Source organism: Ictidomys tridecemlineatus, chromosome 7, assembly GCF_052094955.1.
Source record: "Ictidomys tridecemlineatus isolate mIctTri1 chromosome 7, mIctTri1.hap1, whole genome shotgun sequence".
NCBI classification, from domain to species: domain Eukaryota; kingdom Metazoa; phylum Chordata; class Mammalia; order Rodentia; family Sciuridae; genus Ictidomys; species Ictidomys tridecemlineatus.
The window spans coordinates 128,411,921-128,435,043 of NC_135483.1; the positions used below are offsets into that span (position 1 = coordinate 128,411,921).

Genomic DNA, 23,123 nt, shown 5'->3' on the forward strand with positions numbered 1-23,123 from the left:
CAAACTAATTAGTTACATAGATATATGGATTAGTCAATCATTCCATGAGTTTTGTAAGATAATGGCAATTTTCTTTTTCTTCTTCCTTTCCCTTCTTCAAAATTTCAGGTATGAAAACTGTATTCTTTTTTTAGTGGTGTCTTAAATTATGCATAATAATGACATACATTGTGATACATTCTTGAATGCATAATGTATAATTTGGTTTGTCTCATTCCCCTATAATTGATGGGGATTCTACCAGTCCAAATAGCATAAGAATAATAATAATATGAAATATCTTTGATGTGTCAAATTATAACCTTTTTCATATGAAAGTTCTCATGACATTTTAAATGTTAGTTCAAATGTTATGGCCAAAGCCTAGTGTGAGCAGTATTTTTTCCTAACATCTAAAGTTCTCTTTTGAATTTTAAGCAGAATAGTGCATATTGTTTCCATTATGAAACATTATGCATTCTAGTTTGCATAAGATAAAATTGTTGTCCTGGAAAAACTTATGGAACCAAAAGATAAATGATTAAAACTAATAAAAATACTTAAACTGCTTAGCTACATAATAAATATTTTATAATCAATTCAAGCATAATGGGAAAAGATCTAATTCAAAAGAAGAGTCAAAACAAAGCAAGATATCTTGGAATAAACTGCACAAGAAGTTTATAGGACTTACGCTCCAAAGAAGTACAAAAGTGTATTAAAGGAAATAAAAGAACACTTGAACAGAGAGAAACAATTCTAATTCTGCATGCCAAATATTTAGTTGGCAATTTCTGGAGAGCAAGATTAAAGTTCATTTTTATTTCTTCTTTTTAAAATTTTAAAATTTTTCTTTTTTAAAGAAAGAAAAAAATGCATTTTAAAAAGTATTAAGTTGACACAGTGGTTATTTCACTATGTAATGGGAAAACTTCATTATGATTTCCTTATGTTAGCAGTTGGAAGAGAATCTGGATTTCATGACACCAAGAATCCTTTAAGACATGAACTTGTAAATATATGCAAATAGTTCTTCATACTGAAACACTGAGTTATTTCTCAACTGTCCTATTCCACTAAAAGACATGATATATTAAAATACATTTGTCAAGTTTTATAGAAATTTAACATGTTAACATTACAATATCCACAAGGTCATTTTTAATGCTTTGTGGGAAAATGAGTAAATATATCAATAAATTAAACTATTTTTTAAATTATAAAAGTACAGCTAAAATATCAAATTGTATAGAAAATTATATGGTAAAAGTTAAAATTTCTGGGCTGGGGTTGTGGATCAGTGGCAGAGCACTTGTTTTGCACATGTGAGGCATTGGGTTTGATCCTCAGACCCACATAAAAATAAGTAAACAAAATAAAGATATTGTGTCCATGTATAACTATAAATTTTAAACATATATATTTTTTAAAAATTAAAATTTCTTGTTCTTTTAGCTCTAATCGCAGTTGCATTTAGCCCTAGTAGTAATTTTCAATATTTAATTTTTTAAAAATTTGCTTTAATTAGTTATACATACAAGTAGAAAGCATTTTGACACATTGTACATGAATAGAGTAAAATTTCTCATTCTTCTGGTTGTACATGATGTAAAATCACATCAATTATGTAATCATACATGCATATAGGGCAATAATGTCTGAGTCATTCAATATTTTATTTTATATTCTTTCAAATTTTCTGGGCATATCCAAATACTTGCATAATTTTTATATAAATGAAATAATAATATATAGTTCTGAAACTTGATTTTCATTTAATAATATAACTTTACCATCTTTATTTTTTAAATTTTTAAAAATTTTTTAAATTTCTTACATACATGACAATAGAGCAATGCATTACAATCATAATTATCCATTCACAGCACAATTTTTTGTAACTCTGTATATAAAGTATGTTCACGCCAAATTATGCCATTATACATGAGCTCTCTTATTATTATTATTGTTATTATTATTATTGCATTACAATTCTTAATATACCTTTATATCACAATTTATCATATCTCTGTATATAAGATGTTGACAACAAATTCACATCTTCATACATGTATTTTGTATAATAATGTGGGTCTCCTTACCATCTTTATCAGATTATTTCTCATCCATGTTTGCACATTTAGCTATATAGTTAATAACTGTAAAATGGTATGTATTCATTATATTACTAGTACAAGAATTCAAAAAATAAGTTTTTAATTCTGGGGATACAAGAATGGCAATACAAGAATGACAAATCAATAAATATAATACATCACATTAATAGATCAAAGGACAAAAATCACATGATTATCCCAATAGAAAAAGAGAAAGCATATGATAATAATAATCAACATTTCTTCCTAATGATATCCTGAAAAAATTAGGCATAGAAGGTTCATACCTCAACATAATAAAGGCTGTATATGGCAAACTGATAGCCAACATCATAGAGAATGGGGAAAAACTGAAAGCATTTCTTCTAACATTGAAAACAGGAAAATAACATCCACTCTTGCCAATTTTTTATTCACTATAGTGCTAGAAATTTTAGCCAAAACTATTAGTTAAGAGGAGGATGCATTATCCTTGTTGACAGGAAAATCTAAGAGTCCACCAAAAGATTTTTAGAATTGATAAATAAATTCAGCAAAGTAGCAGGAATCAAAATTTGCATGCAAAAGTCAGAAGTTTCTCTACCTACTAATGATGAATTTGTTAAAGAAGAAATTATTAAAGCAATTCCTTTTATAATAGTCACAAAAAATAAAAGTTTCTAGGAACAAACTTAACCAAGGATGTAAAAAAATCTCTACAATGAAAATTATAAAACACCAAAGAAAGTGAAGAAATTTGAAGTTAGAAGGACCTTCAATGCTCATGAATTATAAGAATTAACATTAAAATGCCCTTAGTAGTCCAAGCAATATATAGAATCAATGCAATCCATATACATAACAATGACATTCTCTAGAACTAGAAAAAAAAATCCTAAAATTCACATGGAAGCACAAAAGATACTGAATACCCAAAGCAATTTGGGGCAAAAAGAAAAAAATCTGGAAACATTAAAATATCTGATTTCAAGATATAAATATTATACCACAGTGAAAAACACAGAATGGAATTTGCTAGAAATAGACAAATACACCTATGGAACAGAACAGAGAACACACATCTTTAGTCAACTGATTCTCAAAACAAAGGAGCCAAAAATATACATTGGAGGAAGCCTCTTCAACAAATGGTGCTAGGTCATTTGGATATTCTCATGCAAAAGAGTGAAGATTGACCTCTCTCACTTTTTACAAAATATCAACTGAAAATATATCAGAGACCTTAATATAAAAAGTAAAACTCTGAAACTATTCATTGAAAACAGGGGTAACCCTTCAAGATATTGGTATAGGCAATATTTTTTTCTGGATAGGATTCTAAAAGCACAGGAAACAAAAGCTAAAATTGAGAAATGAGATAACATCAAACTAAAATCTTCTGCATACCAAAGGAAACAATCAACAGATTAAAGAGATAATGTACAGAATGGGATAAAAACTTTGTCATGCATCAGGCAGAAGATATTAATATCCAGTATATATAAATAGCTCAAAAAACTTAACTCAATTAAGAAATAGGGAAATGATTTGAATAGACACTTCTCAAAAGAAGAAATGCAAATGGTGTTATGATTTGGATATGAGGTATCCCGCCAAATCTCCTGCATTCATGAAGAAATATTTGGAGGTGAAATTATTTAATTATGAGAGCTGTGACATAAACAGTGGATTAATCCATTTGATGAATTGATATTTTGAAAGGACTTTTGCACTGCGTGGTAACTATAGTAGGCAGAACATGGCAAAAGAAAGTAGGTCACTGGAATGTGCCCTACTTCTTTCTCTCTGCTTCCTGGCTACAGATCTGAGCAGCTTTACTCAGTCATGCCCTTCCACTATAATGTTCTGCCCCATCTTAGGCCCAGAACAATGAAATGGGCTGGCTATGGACTGAACCTCTGAAACATGAGCCCAAAATAAACTTTTCTTCCCTGAAGTTATTCTTATCAGCTATTTTGGTCACAGTGATATAAAGCTGACTAACACAAATGGTCAATAAACGAGTGGGGGGGAGAACCTCCTTATTGTCATTAGACATCAGAAAAATGCAAATCAAAACTATGAGATTCCATCTCACCATAGACAGAATGGCTACTATGAAACAAAACCAAAACCAAAACCAAAAAACAGTGGTAAGAACTTGATAAGAACCATAATTCACTGTTGGTGTAAATATGAATTACTATAGCCGCTATGGAAAATAATATATGAAGGTTCCTCAAAAAACTAAAATAAAAGTATCATATGTAGTTCTATCCTACTTTTGGGTATATATCTGAATGGAATTAAGTCAGCATACAAAAGAGAAACCTGCATACCCATGTTTATTGTGGCACTATTCACAATAGCCAAGTTATGGAATCAGATGAGGTACCTGTCAACAGATGAATGAATAAAGAATATACGGTGTGTGTGTGTGTGTGTGTGTGTGTGTGTGTGTGTGTGTATAATACTCATGTACTAATCAGCCATAAAGAAGAATGAAATGGTGTCATTTGAAGGAAAATGGATGGAACTGAAGGACAACTTGTTAAACAAAATAAGCCAGAAACAGAAATACAATTATTACAGGTTTTCTTTCATCTGTAGAAATAAACTTATAAAAATTAAATTAAGTGAAAAATACAAATAAAGTTACAGCTCAAACATAAAAAAATTTCTTAAAAATTATGCCCTTTCACTGCAAAACAAAATACCTAATCAGACAAAGACAATCTATAAAAATCTCTGCCCTTTTTATAATTCATATATTTTTGCTTATGAAGCAAATGCCAAAATATAGTCAACCTTTGTGAATGTCTCTATTTTTATGTCTACAATAGTTCAAGAAGAGAGCCTAAATTAATGTTGCCAATAAAATGATTCAAACACAAACCTACTTATTTGCTCTTCCAGTTTGGGTAGCAGAGTCAGGTAGAAATAAATGAGTCAACCAAAGCAAAGAACCTAGAAAAAGCCACTTTCTGTGGGACTTCAGAGTTCCAGAGAGTGGAGGTACTAAAATTGAGTCCCTCAGGCCTTAATTCTGTGACCTCAAAGCATTCCAAAAGTCCAAAACAAAAGGTATACATGCCTACTTAAAGCAATATATACTGTGTAAAATGTAAGACTTCCAAACATTTTTTGAGAAGACTAGATGAATTTACATAGCTTGTACTTGTAGAAATTCTGATCAGAAACCATGACTGGCAGTTTAAAATTTTGGCAAATCATCTTGCAAAAATTAAGTATTTATGAAAAAATTTAATTTTCTCATTAATTTTGTATCATATCAAAGGATTCATGAAGGCAATCTTCTGTTTGGAAAGTCTCGCCACTTTTCCTCCTCATTTGACTTTCTACTTTGTATATGCTTAAATATAAGGTTTTGTCAATGATCTATCCATTTGGGAATTGACTTTCCCATCTTATACACCTGCACTTCATGTAAGAGGTTCAACCTCCTGGTTCCTTATATTTCTAACCTCATTGTAAGTAGAAGTATATCATATAATTCATTCCTCTGAATCTTCTGAGTAGATTTTTGCAATTTTCTTTTTATGTACTCCCCTAGATCCTGCTATCATTACATAACTGCCTGAATGGATAATGCCTTAAAAACCCATATATGTCATAGAGCTCCATGAGTTACCAAATGGTTTCTCATTGCTTTCCAGGACAGAGTCCAAACTCAGCATAGGTGCAAAGACCTAGCCTTTTGGTTAGCCATTACTCCATACAAACACTTGACTAGTCCCAAACCCTTCACAGAATCCCTAATACACAATGCTGTGAAAAGAAAAATCATGCCCTAAAGATGTCCACAAAGGTCAGAATCTTTGAATATGTTATTTTACATAGCAAAGGAGAATTAAGGTTGCAGAGATAATTTTGGTTGCTATCTAATTAGCTGACCTAATATAGAGAGATTATCCTGGATTATCCATGTGAGCCTGTATAGGAGGGAGGCAGGAAGGTCATGATCAGAGAAGATGTACAACAGAAGCAGAGATCATGAAGAAAGATTTAAGGATACCTTTCTTCTTATTCTGGAAATGGTAAGAAAAGACCATGACCCAAAGAATGCAAGTAACCTCTAGACAATAACATGGGCAAGGAAACATATTCTCCCCTAGAGATGAAATTCAGCCCTGCTGACTCCTTGATGTTAGCTAGTGAGACCTATTTTGGACATCTGACCTCCAGAATTCTAAGATAATATATTTGTATTATTTAAGTCACTAAGTTTGCAGTCATTTGCTATTTAGCAATAAGGAATCTGACATCTCTTGCACAACTTCTTGCCTTTGCACACACACTATTACAAACATTTGGAATGCCTTTCCCTGCTTTCACCCCTCCACCCCCCCATACCTATGGCCAACACCTACTTATTTTTCAGTCTCATCCTAAATAAGCATCCTCCTAGGGCCTCTCCTAATTCAGATAGAAATGATTTCTCCCTCCATTGTGTTACTATTGTAACTTGTGTATAGCCATGAAATTGCTCTTATTTATTTGCACATTTGCGAAACGTCTACCATATACTAGATTTTATTCAAGTCTTTGAAGTAGACTTGCTACACCCAATCACTCCTTCCCTGAAACTAGTTATCTTCCTTCATAGTGCTTCTCAATATGTGGCATTATGCCATATATTACTATATATTTATTAAGTTGTTTATTGTTCACCTTTAAAACTCAGATATATGTTCCATGAAACCCAGACCTTTAATTGATTATTTGTAGTTCTCCAGAGTAGCTTTAATATAGTTGAGCATATATTAGATACTCCAAATAAATTTGTTGAAAAAAAAAAAGCCTTAAGTGATTGCATTATAGATCACAGTCCTGGCCCTAATTTATGGTAGAATTAGAAGCAAATACAGTATTCATCTCTTCTTCTCCAATTTTTAAATCTAGGCTGTATGAAACAAAAATTATTATGAACAGACTCCAAATCAAAACGGGCAGAAGATCAACATATATACAAAGTGAGGAAGGAAAAACTTGCCTACTTTATCTGATAAAATTTCAGTTCTGTTAGTTCTTATGAACTGGAGTTGACAGGTACTCCTGATTAGCTATTCAGCTGCCAGTCATAACACACAATCCATTTATATGGAAACATAGACAATATATCCATTTATTAGTAACCTAAGGATATCTAACTCATTTTACAATTCCAAGAGCATGAGATTATGCAGGACTTTTTTGCATGACAAAAACAGGTAATCTGGACTCATCACCAACATATATTGAGTGAATGAAGTGAGATGCACTATGATACAAACCATAAGATACCATTACATAAATGTTCATGGACACACAACAATACTTTGTATTATTCCATTCTCTCCTCCACTGCCCATCTCTCAATAAACCAAACTAAAGAGGATGGTGCATCTAGAGTTTATTACCAAAGGGACTTAGCTTTATCTGTAATATAGTCTTTATGTTTTTATGAAATGTATGCTTACATAATTAAGAGTAATAAATAAATTCCAAAGACTTTTTTCCAAAAATTTACTTCTAAATAATTATCTCTTATGTTGTAGAAAAAATGCCATGACTTCAGAGTTTATGTATAATTATCTAGAGGGTTGTGCTTGTGAGATCCCCAGAGCCTGTTCACCCTTCACAGCCATTTCTGAACTTGCCAAGCTCAGACCACTTTCTGCAGTGTCTATACCCTAGTGAGCTGCAACAGCCCTATGATGCATGGCCTGAAATATCCAGTTAACTTTATCTTTAATTTGAGTATAGTTATATAATTTTTACACAAATTTGTTGTGTTTGTATAGAAAAAAATTTTGACACCTTCTTTAACAAAATGATCAAAAATTCTTTACTTTTTCTTGTCACTAGTGGTCACAAATGCATTGCTCTTTCTCTTGATTATAAGCTTGTTCATTAAAAGAGAACTGTTGAAGCCAAAGGCAAAAAAGCAAGCTTATAAGATTAAACAATTAAATGAAAATTTGATGCGCCTTTCACTATTACTGTAGAAATTTTATTATTTCATGTTTGAAACTCACAGACATAGCTAAGTGCTAATATCCATTCTTGTTTCCTTCCTAATAAATCCCAGTTTTATTCAAGACCAAGAAATTGCTCTAAGTGACCATGCAATACAGTTCGAGACAATGAGATATAAGCAGAGATACGCTGGGCACTTAGGAATTTAAGACTTGTCTTCTCATATAGGCAATTCCTTTCCTCCCTGCCCCTCCTTCTTTCTTCCTGCCTGATATGTGGATATGAAACTAGACATGAAGAAGCCATCTATGACTATGTAGCAACTATTAGAATGAAAGGTACATAACTTAACAACCATGAGAAGGAAGGCAAGAGACATCTGGGACACTGATATCAATAATCTGCTATACCTTTCTTAGACTACTTCCCTCAGGACATGTTGTTATGAGAAAAATAAATCCCAAAGCTTCTGCAAGTCAGGTTCTGTAATTTTCAGCCAGACAAAATTCTCAACTGATATATACTGGAATAATATGAAACACTCAGGAGATTATGGTGCCTCTCCAATAAAGCAATAGAAAAAAATTTTTTCTAGAACAATACCCATCAATAAAGACATGAGATAAAATCCTAGAAATTATTACCTTCATTGCTCTTCAATAGTAGCATGGGAGAATTACACATCTAGCTAAATTTCCCATTTTAAAACTCCAATAGGGTTTCATTTGCAACTTCAACTTAACTGAAAGAAAGTAGGTAAAAATGTGTAGGTGGTTCTGGAAGAGGATTAAAAAAAAAACACACCCTCAAACTTCATTACACTATTAAAAAGTAACACACAGAAAAGAAGCAACAGAGAAGAGTATATCTGTGAGTTTGCAATACTCCAAAGAAAATAGCTTCTCCATAAAGGATCAATTATGCATGAAGCAGTTTCCTTCTAAAATGTTACACAAAAGGTCTTTTATTTCAATTTTAATAAAAAATAGCAATTTACCACACTTTATTAACAAAGATTATGAAACTCTTAATGACAGTGCCTGGAACATGCAAGCCACTAATATGTTTTGAATCAATGAAATAACTATAATAGGTAAGAGATTAATTCAGTTTGTGCTATTGCCAGTTAAGTTTGAAAAGACCTCTAGGCTAGGAAGTAAAAAATGATAGAGACTATTAAAGGAGTAAAGATGGTGTTTATAAGGAGGGAAAGAAAGAGTGGGGAAAAGCAAAGCAGAGTGAACAAGAGAAGAAGAAAACATAAAATTTCATTTCCTTCCTATTTCCTTTTCCAGATCCCTAGAGTTTGGATCAAAACACAAAGCATTCTCTCTCCCTATCCAGGCAGTATATTCTAGATCAGCAGCCCTGAAGTGCAGAGGAAGCAGACTGGATAATTTTGAAGAATCAATGTTGGTCTGAGGTAACAAATAACATTCACCCTGATCTACTTGTATCCAAGTGTTACACAGCACCCTGTAAATACACATACTCATTATGTGTTAAAAACATATTTAAAAAAATACTGGTCTGGGTAGGATCCAGTGAGAGGAGGTAATAACTCAGGATGAGCAGTTTTCTTAGGGAGAAGAAAGTCTGACATGAGAAGAGGTCCACAGTGGGGAGGAGAGTGAGAGGATGTCAGTCAGGCTTCACTCCTCTCAACTGTCATTCAACCTCATCATTCATGCAGGAGAGGAAGGGGCAATTCTTCACTGTCCTCATATTTCATGACCTCTTTGTAAAGGATCTGTATGGAATCATCTGAATGATAATTTCTAAGTCCTTTTACAAAACATCTCAGTAGTGTCTTATGAAATCTATGGAAGGTAGAGGAAAAATAAGACCTTTCTCCTAGAGAAGGACGGAAGGAAGAGAGAATTCTCCTCTTTGCAAAGAGAAGGGGTAAACAAAAGAGAGTGTTGGTGAGAGAGGAAAATTATCATGAACCACAGGATTAACAGTAAGGATTTGACTATATAGAATTTTGCCCTTAACTTTTAAAAATACCATCAAAATGGGCCAAGGATGTAGTTCAGAGGCAAGTGTTTGCCCTATCTGTGCTAGGATGCAAGAGGCCCTAGGTTAGATCCCTAGCATTGCAAAAAATAAAAAACAAAAACCCTATCAAAATGTTTTGCTTCAAAATATAATGGTTAGTAACATATAAAACAGTCAGTAATAGAAGAATACCTCTTGCTGGTGGCAATCAATGACACAAATGAAATAAGTAATTACAACATCTCTAACAATCAGATTTTTTTAAAGACCAGGAATTAAGAATTATGAAGGTAACAGTCAATTAATTCTCACACACATTGCTGGCTAACATACATAATCATTCTAGGTGACTATTTGGCAATGTGCCCAAATTCTTAACTTTTTTTTCATACCATTTGACCCAGTGACAATTTTAAGGATATAACCCCAAAAAGATGAACACAAAACATATATTTATAAAGATACTTATGACAGAATTATTTATTTGGAGAAAGGCTGGAAATGAATTTAAAATGAATGACAATATAGGATTGGTTAAATTCTATAATATCCATATAATGGGATATTTTTTAAAAGATAATACTGAAGAATAACGCATTATATTAGCTCAAAAAGAGGCCCTTCATAGTTTAGATGTGATGTCCCCCAAAAGTGCACATGAGAGACAATGCAAGAAGGTTCAAAGGAGAAATTATTGGGTTATAACCTTTACCTAATCAGTAGATTAACCCTTAGTGGTAACTAGAGGCAGGTAAGGTGTGGATGGAGGAAGTGGTTCACTGGGGCATGGCTATGGGATATACATTTTGTATCTGGAGCATGGAAAATCTCTCTCTCTCTCTCTCTCTCTCTCTCTCTCTCTCTCTCTCTCTCTCTCTCCTTCCTGATCATCATGTGGGATGCTTCCCTCTGCCAAATTCTTCCTCCAAGATGTTCGGCTTCACCTTAAGCACCGAGGAATGGAGTCTGCTCTATGGATTGAGACCTCTGAAACTGTGAACCCTCAAATAAACTTTTCCTTCTCTACAGTTGTTCTGGTCAGATCTTTCAGTGACAGCAATAAAAAAAAGAAGAAAAAAAGCTGACTAAAACAGGCTCATTTAAAATGTAATTGAAATCAAACAGTACATTCTCAAAACCAAAGTATACCTAAACTCTACAAGAGTGTTGGGTTTGAGGTCAGTCTGCAGAAGATTCCAGCTCTACTGCTTATAAACAAAGGGACCATCAGCAAACTATTTAAAGGGTGAAAAAGACTCAATATTGTAAAAATGTCAACTCCTTCTAATTGATTTATATAATCTCAACTGAAATCCTAGGAGGTTTGTGTGTGTGTGTGTGTGTGTGTGTGTGTGTGTGTGAAAATTGGCAAGCTGCTACAAAAATGGGTACATAAATGCAAAGGATGAAGAACAGTCAGGAGAATCCTGATGAAGAGAGCAATGCTGCAGGATTTACAGTACCATACACTGAGATCCATTATGAACCTACAGTAATGAAGACAGTGTGTCACTGGAACAATGATGGGCAAATAGGCCAATGAATGGTATAAAGGGACAAGAAAATACACACACACACACACACACACACACACACATATATATATGTATATATATATATACATATATATACCCACATATATAAAGTGTGTATGAATATGTTTAATAAATAATTGTAAAGTTACACATAAAAATGCAACAGAAATAACCTGAATTCAATGATTTTATTTGCTTCTTTTGGCTCTGTACTTATTCAACAGAAAATGTTATATTTTTACAAGTTCAAAAATAATTTCTCTCATTTTCAAACAATGAATGACCTACAGAAAAGTTTCAGAAACAGTATATAGAAATACATTTTTCAGAAAGAATTCCATTTCAGAGGAATTGCTTCCCTGATTGCCCATCACTCTGAATACTTGAGTGTATCTGTCCTACAAACAAGGACATTCTTTGATAAAACCACAAGATAACCATTAAAAACAAGAGATTTGGGGCTGGGGATGTGGCTCAAGCGGTAGCGCGCTCGCCTGGCATGCGTGCGGCACGGGTTCGATCTTCAGCACCACATACCAACAAAGGTGTTGTGTCCGCCGAGAACTAAAAAATAAATATTAAAAAAATTCTCTCTCTCTCTCTCTCTCTCTCTCTCTCTCTCTCTCTCTCTCCTCTCTCACTCTCTCTTTAAAAAAAAAAACAAGAGATTTAATGTTGATAATATTACCATAAAATATCCCAAGTTTTCCATAATGGGGATGGGGGGAGTATGGGAGGAATGGAGAAACTTTACATAGGGCCAATGGGATGGAGGGGAAGGGTGGGGGCGTGGGGGCAGGAAAGACGGTGGGATGAGAGGGACATCATTACCCTAAGTACATGTTTGACGACACTAATGGTGTGACTCTACTTTGTGTACATCCAGAGACATGAAAAATTGTGCTCTATATGTATAATATGAATTGAAATGTATTCTGCTGTTGTGTCTAATTTTAACAAATAAGAATGAAAAAAATCCAAGTTTGCTAATTGTTCCAATTATGTCCTTTAGAGCAAAAGTTCCAGTTCAGGACAAGTGTCACATTTAAATATCATGTCACTTTAGTCTCCTTCAGTCTGGAAATGGCCATGCAGTCTATCTTTGACTTTCATGATCCTTTCACTTTGAAGATTACATGCAAGTTATGTTTTTGTTTTGTACAACGTTCTTCAATCTAGGTTTGTTTGGTGTTTCTTCATTGATTATGCATCTGTGGCGGGAATATCAGAGAAATGATACTGTGTTTTTCTATTTGTCCATTACTGATGAGGTTCACTTAGAACATTCAATTAAAATAGAATCAGTCAAGTTTCCCCTTATAAAGTTACTCTTTTTTCCACTTGCAATAAGTATTTTTGTGGAGAGGTACTTTAAAAATAGTGAGGTTTAATTTATCACTAAACATACAATTTATGTATTCATTTATAATCTACACAGATTTATTTTATTCAACAGATTAAAATCTGTTCTAATATTTATTTTGAGGCTCAAATTACCCCAAATTTGGCAAGTGGGAACCCCATTAAGCTGGCTTCTATATCCTTTGTTTTATAAAATATTTGTTAGCTCATAGTTCTGTAGATCAGAAGTCCAGCACGGCATGATTAGGTCCTTTGCTCAGAGTAAGACAAGGTGAAATCAAGGTATCAACCAGATTGAGTTCTTGTCCAGAGAATTCAAGGAAACCTATTTGCAAGTTCATTCTTGTTGTCAGTAAAATTCAATTACTTGCAGCTACAGGACTGAGGTCCCTATTTACTTGCTTATTGTCAGTCAGGGACTGCTGTTAATGACTACAGGTTGCCTGCATCCATTACAATGTGATTTCTTCCATCTTCAAAACCAGCCTTGGATAATCACCAACATGTCAACTTCCTGTAATGCTTAGAATCTCTTTATTTCAAGTCTCTGGTCTCTAGACTCAAAAATAAAAATTTATTTTGATAAGATTGGGTCCACCAAAATAATCTTCCTTAAGGTCAACTATCAGGAGCCTTAATTACATCTTCCAATCTCTTGTTATATAATGTAACATAGTCACAAGAAGAGGTAGCTCCACATAGTCACACTTGTGGGAGTAATAAAGTGTGTGTGTGCAGTATGGGGAAGGCAATCTTGGAGGTCATCTTAGAAATCTGCATATTACATATAGAAAGTGATAGTATAGTGTTTTGAACATAGTAAGCACAATGTATGTGTTAATTATCATTATTACTTATTACCTGAAAAATTTAAAGAAATCTTAAAAATAACAATGCCACAGTTAAGGTAAAATAATAGTCAGTTAATACCAATAAAGAAATGTACATTGATAGAACTTTTTTGGCCAGTCAACCTGGCAATATGTATCGAAAACCCAGTGCTAGGAGTTTATCCTAATGATATAATCAGAGGTACACAAAATATGTACAAGAAGATATTAATTATAGTGTGATTTATAATAAATATATTTTAAAAACTCATTAATTTCATTTAGGAGAAAGACTAAATGATATGGCATAGGTATTCCACAAAATATTACAAAGCCTTAAAAAGAAAAACAAAATACAGACAAAAATACATGGTTGTAAAACATTGAATGAAAGGAGACATACTCATGTTATAAATAAAAGAATTACAAAATTGCTTATCTAGTCATATAAAATTTTTGTACAAACACTAAATGAAAATCTTTCCTTTATCTCTTTTGATCTACATAATAGTTAAACTTCTATATTAAAGGAGTTCTTCACCTCATCACATTGCCACATGTCAAACAGGGCTTCTGGCAACTTCTTAGGGAGCTCTAGCATTCTTCCTGGAGTTTGAGGTTGACGTTTGGCAAGATAGGGTCACTTGAAAAGGAAAGGAACATAACCTGTCACCATCTGTCTGATCATGCCCATCTGCCAAAACCAGGGCATCCTGTAAAGGGAGGTTTTGCATTGTCTCTCTGTTTTTCTGGGGTTTTGATCCAAACCCTTAAAGGAAATATGATGTAGTCTGGCTTCTCACTCCTATGCATTGCCCCTTGTAACAAATTGACTAAATTATACTCAGACAAGATTTTAGAATATAACTTTCATTTCACTTTTGCTACTATATTAGTCCACTTTTGCATCACTAGGACTGAAATACCTGAAAAGACCAATTTAAAGGAAGAACAGCTTATTTCAGCTAACTTCATAACTCTGAGCCTGGGGTAAGGCAGAACATCATGGCAGAAGGATGTGGCAGAGGAAAACAGCTCAGGACATGACAACCAGGAAGCATAGAGAAAGCTCCACTCACAAGGGACATAATATAAACCCCAAAGGCACACCCCCAATGACCTCCTTCCTCCAGCAATACCTTATATGCATACACTTATCACCCAGTTGATCCATATAAGTGGATTAATCCACTCATTAGGTTTCAACTCTCATAATCTAATTATTTTACCTCTGAACTCTCTTGCATTGTCTCACACATGAGCTTTTGGGGGACATCTCACATCTAAACCATAAAAGCTATACTATGAGGCATCCCATCTGGTAAAATAGATGTATTATGGGGGAAAGGAGAAGAAGAAGTTAATTACCAAGAAAGCACTATGATGCATATTATAACATTATAGCTATGAGCCCCATTTTACAGTGAGAAAGATGAAGCTCAAAAGAGTTAAATAACTTATTCAAGGATGCAGGTTTAGGAAATGATAAAACTAGGTTTTAAAGCAATTAGCTTTATCCTTTTCACCATGCCAGTGATTTTTGACTGGTATGGTGATGAGTTTCTAATTACGTATTTCTTTTAAAAACTTCACAAGAAACATTAAAACCTATGCCAGCCAGGTGTGGTGGTTCAACCTATAATCACAGAAAATCAGAAGACTGCAGCAGAAGAATCTAAAGTTCAAGGCCAGCCTCAGTAATTTAGTGAGACCCTCTCTTAAAAAGAAGAAAAAGGAGAAGGAGAAGGAGAAAAGGGCTGGGGATATAGTTCAGTGGTAGAGTGCCTCTGTGTTCAATCCCCAGTATTAAAAAAAAAAAAAAAGACTTACTGCCCTACACATTACTGTGTCCCTATACATGAAGGCAAACTGACCATATGCAATGTAGTTACAGTAAAGATTACAGCTCCAGCCTTCTAGAGTTTAAATTTCAAATCAATACATGCACTTTTAACTTGAAATCCAGTTAAATGTTCAAGTTGAACTACAAGTTCAGGTTGCTCTTTCAAGTCACAGAGAAATTATCATCTCTCCATAGATCCTAATACCAAGGTTCATTTCTTCTATCTCTCATTATTCTCTGTCACAATTCTTGATTTTAAAAAATCAATGTCTAGATCTTTAACATCTCCAAATTGTCCACTTTTTCTCCAGGATTTATACTCCCATTCTTTCCATAAACTGTACCTTCACCCATACTGTACTATTCAATCTGCATTCACCTTTAATTCTACCCATCTCTAGTTCTAACAATTTTCCCCATTCTTGTTCCAGTTTTTGCCAATTGGTCTCTGATAAACAACTCAAACCTATAGTTTATTCCAGATATGTGAAAGTATCTATGCAAGGGAGGGAAAAGAAAAACAAAACACATATGTGGTCATAGAGTTCTGTGTCCTACTGAAATCTTTCTTGGAACACTTCCTTACTTTCCAGCACAAAATGATTTTTCAAGCTCATCTTGTGTTTTGCTGATCGCAGTCCTAGATCAGCAAGTTTTCCACGGAACTCATGTTCCTTAGAGAATGGCATTTAAAAAGAGAGATGTGGGCACTCCAAGTCATGGCTATTGGGAAATAACGACTCCTTGGCTCACCCAGTAGATAAAGGTAGGAAGTACATACACAGGTGCATGTAGTAATGTCTATGAATGCACAGTGGTATCTCCAATTGTATTACAGCACTATAGGATTCATTCTAGATTTTTCCTTTCTATATTCATAACTCCTTTCTGCAAGAGTGAAAAACCTGATTCCCATTACTGTTATATCTTTTATTTGGTCAGCTTTCAGTATATAATCAATATCCCATCTCTAATACCACCCCTCTTCTACACAAATGCCTCCCTTGTTCCAATCAATAATCCACAGCAGATGCCCTCCTGCTGTCACCCATATAGGCTTCAGTAATCCATGGCATACTGTACTCTTCCAAACAGACTCCTTTATCACTCTGAATCCCCACTCTTCCCCCTGCCCCACTGCATAGATATGCCTCCCTCTCCATTTGAGCTTCAAAACCCCACATCCTGCTGTGCCTCCATGTTGATGCCTTCTCACCCTAGGCAATGACACATTGCACCAGTTTACCTCATTCACAGTGCCCCCCATCTCACTTGAGTTCTGGCACTTCTACCAGGCTTACCCTACACATAGATACTCTCCTGACTCTGGTTGGTCTCTGACATTAGTATGGATCAGTCTTCCTAAATAAATGTCCTTTTTTCCAGTTTTTGGTTTTAACATCATGTTCTAGGCCACTGTAGTCTCCTCCTCTGTCCAGTGTAAAGATCAGCCCCCACCCCAGCTAATGTGTTTAGGACTAATTGTTGAGGTAAGGTGGAAAAGACAATGGAAACTGGGAAAAGGAAACATTTTTTTTTCTTTCTACATAATGCACGTCTATAGAAGTCTTCTGAGTTGCTGCTATGATGCTTAAATAGTTTCCTATTAGCAACTATAAACATGTTTGATATTTAGATTAGTTTCTTCAATAAGTAGTTATACCCCTTTCTGAAGTCTTTTTATTCTTAGAAATAAAATATATATCCATCAAATTAAAGAAAGCAACTACTTTTTATGTGATCATAAATATGGATAACCAATTACAAAGGAAGGGAATAGTACCCCTATGCCTACCAGGCAGAAAAAATAGAGAACCAAAAGTATGGAAGCCTTTGAATAGCTGAAGTTAGAGTACATAATTCAAAACCCAGCTTGAGGCCTTTGGCAGGTTCCTTGATTTCTTTATGTCTATGCTTTTCTCTATCTTAAAAATAAGTAAAATAGTGGTTTTCCTAGAGTTATTGTAAAGATTTTAGCAAATAAATAATGTACAACCATTTATTAGAATATACCTGGTGTCAAAAATATCATCAACAATATTAGTTATTAACCTTGCAAAAAGGGTATCATAGATGCTTCAAACATGTTCAAAGATTCTATGATCAATATACCTTGGCTTGATAAACAATATATTAAAATATAGACAATGTACTTAGTGATCATTTGGCATCGATGTCATTATAAATCCATATATGCAAAAATAGACTTGAAAATTTTGGGATTTATTTTAGACCAAATATTTGTACTCTTCCTTAAAGACTACATTTGAAATAAACATACAAAAATAGTAAAATTCTCATAGCATACTTGTAAATTTCCTAGCATAACTCATTGGTCTTTGGTATGAGAAATTCCCTACAAAACATTTTTTATTCTTTCTACAACTTGAGTCAATGTAAACATACTAAATAGTCCTCAATGAATTTTATTTTAGTCAGAACTTCTTTCAATTACTTTAAATAAAAAGAACCTAGAACAAAAAATAGAAAATTTATATATGATAGGATTTATGCTGATCTACAGAGGAACATGAAAAGATTGTGATAGTTAATTGAACTGAGTACAAATCAACTTTAATTCTCAAAAAATAATTATCTTTTTTTTTAAAAAAGCCAGATCATTATTCTTTCAAAGGCATTTATTCATGTCTTTATAAACTAAAGCAAAACCTTTTCATTTTAAAATAATTTCACCATAGATCTATGTGAAGAATGTTCTGTAGGATCATAGCCTTGTCTATATATTTCCATGAATATTTTTATTAGAATTTACCCTGCTCTTTGAATTTATTTGAAATTATTTTCTCAAGATTCATAATTTATTTCCAAGGTAGGCATGGTTGTATACATCTGTAGTCCCAGCTAACCGGGAAGCTAAAGCAAGAGGTTCACTTAAGCCCAGCTATGGAAGCAGCCTTGACAACCTGGCAAGATGCCATCTAAAAAAAAAAATCAGAACAAGTTTCTCACATTTTCTAATTCAGCATAAAAGATTAAGGAATAGTGAAGGTGAAATGTCTACTCTAAAAATGGGCTTGCACCTCCTTTGGTTATAATGAAATAATGCTATTGTCAAAGCTGACTTGGGTCAGACTTTGCTATGGCAGGTGGAGATGTAGGAGACTTAATAGACTGTCCAGAGAGTGAAAGAAAAGATCATTCTCATGCTTCAATACATATGCACCATTTTAGTGGATCAAGGTCATTTCTTATCACTTGTATCAGAGAAAATTCAAGGTGTCTGATGATTGAAGGTGTCCCATTTTACAAAAGAAGTTATTTTAAGAACTTCTACCCTATATATATAAATGCTGTTGGGACTACAGTAGACATCAAATAACTGCCTCTAGTCCTTAAGTGAAAGTCTTTTAAAAGTACAGGGAAGGTGGGGTTTGGCAGCACATGCCTACAATCCTAGCTACTTGGGAAGCTTAACGAGGAGGATTTAAGTTCAAGGCAGAGCCTGGACAATTTAGCAAGACCCTGACTCAAAATCAAAAATAAAAAGAGCTGGTGTGTAGCTCTATGTTAGAGCACCATTGGGTTCAATACCCAGTAACATACATGTGCACATGCACAGACACACGTGCACGCACACACACATGCTCACACATACATACATACAAGTATAAGAAAGATATGAAGCAGCCATGGTTTACATAATCTTGACACATGCATATGGTTCAATTTCTTCCAGACAGAAATCTGGAAAAGGATTCTATAGACAGAGGAGTGTTCACTTATGACCAGAAGACTAAGGACCAAAAGATCTATCATGACACAAAAAATGGAAAGCTCAGGACCAAATAGGCCTGGAAGAGAGTCAAGAATGGAAAAGACTGGGCATAGAGTACAAGTTCAAAACTGAAGAAATGAGGCTGAGGAGGAACAGATGAGGATAAAACTGGGAGGCTAAGAACAGGGTGGTTGAGTTGCAAACTAACAAGAGGAGAAATCTTTCAAACCCATTTTAATAGCCAAACTCTTGTAAACAAAATCCCTCCTCCAAGATGTTAAACATGAAGCCAAAGAAAGCTTACAGTGAACCTTTATCCAGTGACTAAAGTTCCAAGATATAAAGCTTCACAGCTGTCATAAGCCACATCTCCCAATAAAAGAAACTCATCTTCAGTGATCATGAAGCTAACATGCTGACAGATGGAGATGGTAGTTTTTGTTGTTGTTTGTTTTTCTGAGACCCAGGCTGAATCCTGCCCTTTTCCTGATATCTTTTGTTCCACCGTTTTGGTATTACTGAGCCCATACATTTTTCTTTTGCTTAAAGCATTGCCATAACTAACAATCCCGACACTCAAGAGATGTATAACATTTGGAAGAAAGTAATTCCATGTTTGCAGAACCCCTCAGCATCTCCACAGAGTACCAAGTTTTCCCAGATCAGAAATTGGAAGCCATTGCTCCCAATTAATAGTTATTATTTGAGACTTATCTTTATGGGCAGAGAGAGGTGTAATACGTGGCTGGTGTCAAGGGTGAATTTACATACACTTATTCATTTGATAAATATTTATTGGAGTCTTATTATTGCTGTACACTATTCTAAGTATGGGGGCAACAAAAGTGATTACCAGAGACATGTTTCCTGCCTTCATGATACTTACCATCCAGTCACGTTTTGTGCTCACAGGCAGTATATTAATCAGCTTTTAGGTGTGACAAAATACCAAAGAAAATCAACCAGGAGGAAATATTTACTTTAGCTCAATTTTAGAGATTTCAGTACATGGTCAATTGGCCCCATCACTATAGCCCATGGTCGAGCAATAGGGGTAGAAAGGATAAATCCATGGTAGAAAGGATAAATCAGGGCAAAACTGCTCATCTCATTCTCATGGCATGAAAGAAAGAGAGAGAGAGAGAGAGAGAGAGAGAGAGAATTCAAAGACAAGATACATCCTTCAAAGACACTCACATAGGGACCAGGGTCCTACATCCTCCAACTAGGCCCACCTCCTAAGTCTCAACCACCTCCCAATACACCACCAGCTGAGCACCAAGCCTTCATTCCATGAGTGTTTAAAGGTCATTCCATATCTAAAAAATAACATTCTGCTCCTAGTCCTCAAAGGTTCATTCCCATCTCACAACATAAAATGAATTCAGTTCATCTCCAAGTATCCTCAAAATCTTAACAGCTCCTGCATTGCTCAAAAGTCAAAGTCCAAAGTCTCTGCTGAGACTCAAGGAAACTCTCTGCTCTGAACCCTTACCAAAATCAAGAGAAAAAATTACATGCTTCAACACACAATGGTAGGACAGGCACAGAGTAAACATTCTTACTCCAGAATGGAGGAATAGGACATAGAAAGCAAAGATGGGACCAAAAGAAAAGTGAAACCCCTCACAGCAAACATTAAATCCTACAGTTACATGTGCAGCATCTAGGGAATATGATGGCAAAAGGTGGACTCCAAAGGGCTTGGGCATCCCCACCCCATAGTCTTGCTGGCTGTAGCCTATATTCCTTTCTCTTGAACTGGCTTTTCTCATTGCCTGCCACTTTCATCTGCAGAAGTTCTACTTTCCTGGCATCTCAAATTGCCTGGATTCTTCAGTATAGCCTTAGCTTCACTCATCACCTTCTTAGAGGCTGCCACAGGGACTTTGACCATGCCACACAATGCTTAGCCTCCCAGGCTTTCCTTTGGAATCTCAGTGGAAGCCTAGGTGACACCTAACTCTTGCATTCTGCATACCTACAAAGCCAATACCACATGGATAATGTCAAGGTCTGCTACCAGTGGGAACAGTAGCTGGGCCACTTGAATCACAGCCATAGTGGCCTCTGAGTATCCAGATGACTAACATGGTGAAATAATTTCTGAAGGAACAACTTCTTAGGTGAACCTGTGGGATCAGGGTGCCTGTTCTCCTTTCAAAACAAAGTTTGTAAAACAAGTTTATACATTTACACCCTTGAGCCTGAGATGGATGGGGTCTGTTCAACTTCTGAGATGCTTTTAAGGCATTGTTACTATTGTCCCAGTGCAAATTATATGGCTTCTTTTTAATGGCACTAATCTCTTCAGCAAACAAACCTTCTAAGGCCCCAATTTTACATGTATCTTTTCTGGCCAAATGCAAGTTTTTAAAAAATCTTTCTGCTCTGTTTTTGGTTCCCAATTTTCATTGTAAATTTGGCTAAAAGCAGCAATACCTATTTGACTGCCTGAATGCTTTGATACCTTTCAATTTATTCCACCAGATCAATTAGTACATTACCTTTAAATTTAGCCTCAAGCAAAGTCTCAGGATATGAATAAAATGTAGACAAGTTCTTTGCCAAATTGTAACATGAATGGCCTTCAGTATCATTCCCAATGGAGTCCTTACTCTCATCTGAAACCTTACAAGCACAGTCTTTATTTTCTATATTCCTATCAGCTCTCTGGTCTTTGAAGTTCACATCAAAATTGTCTGTTAAGCTCTGCTTATAGTATTCTAAGGCTTCTCTAGCTTGCATCTCCAAATCTTTCCAAATTATTTCCATAAATCAGTTGAAAAAGCTTCTAGATCGCATGACTAAGGTATAGTCACAGCAACACTACCACTTCTTGGTACCAATTTTATGTTAGTTAGCTTTTCATCATTATGGCAAAAAAGCACAGAAAATCAAGTTAAGGAGAAAGGATTTATTTTGGTTCATGGTTTCAGAGGTTTCAGTCCTTGGTTACTTGGCCTCATCTCTGAGTCATGGTAGAAGGGAGGGCCAGAGCCAAGCTGCTCATGTTATGGGGATTAGAAAGCAGAGGGAGAGAGAGAGACCAGAGAAAAGATACAGCCTTCAAAGACATTCCCCCAGTGATTCACCTCTTTCAACTAGGCCTACCTCCTAAAGTCTCCACACCTCCTAATCACTCTACCAGCTGGGATTCAACCTCTTCTGCCACATGAGCTTTTAGGGGACATTCAGATCCAAACTATATCAGGCAGTGAATTGCAGAAAGACAAGCTCCATTTGTTACTGATGGTTGCTTTTCTTTCCCAACAATGCAATCAAAAATATTTGTGTTCAAAATGGATATTCTATATTTATCATGAACATTTAATTAAAAAGCCAATATTATTTGTAAAATGCCTACATTACCAGTCTAAAATATATTAGGTCTGCTTATAATTACCATAAAATCTTAGTGAACGTTTCATTGAGATGACATAGATGAATTGAACAAGTAATGAGACTTTATTTTATATTACTAGTTACTGAAATTGGTTTGCTCTTTTTAGAAAATAGGAAAATATTTTTCTTTACTTCTGGAAACACAAATTTATTGCTAGTCCATGTTGCTTTTTTTAGCACTTAACATTATATATTAATAAAAATGATTAAAGGATCTCTGTATTAGGAAATCAGAATTTCCAAGGATAACTATAATAAAACAATCAAGTCCTAAGGTAAAATTTTTAGTGCAATATCATAATGTGAATTTAAAATATTCTTCTTTACCTATATTGAAGGATGAAGCCTAGCCTTGCA

General features: G+C 34.6%; 1 protein-coding gene and 1 long non-coding RNA gene across 6 annotated transcripts in view; one reads left to right on the forward strand and one right to left on the reverse strand.

Moving 5' to 3' along the window:
- Ccdc148 (coiled-coil domain containing 148) overlaps window positions 1–23,123 on the reverse strand; it is a 314,744-nt gene that overhangs the window by 211,739 nt on the left and 79,882 nt on the right. The gene's annotated exons all lie outside the window — the stretch shown is intronic.
- LOC144365544 (uncharacterized) lies at window positions 6,029–11,083 on the forward strand. The gene is made up of 3 exons (XR_013424090.1): window positions 6,029–6,133; window positions 9,350–9,477; window positions 10,986–11,083. It is a non-coding gene; the product is annotated as an uncharacterized LOC144365544 (long non-coding RNA).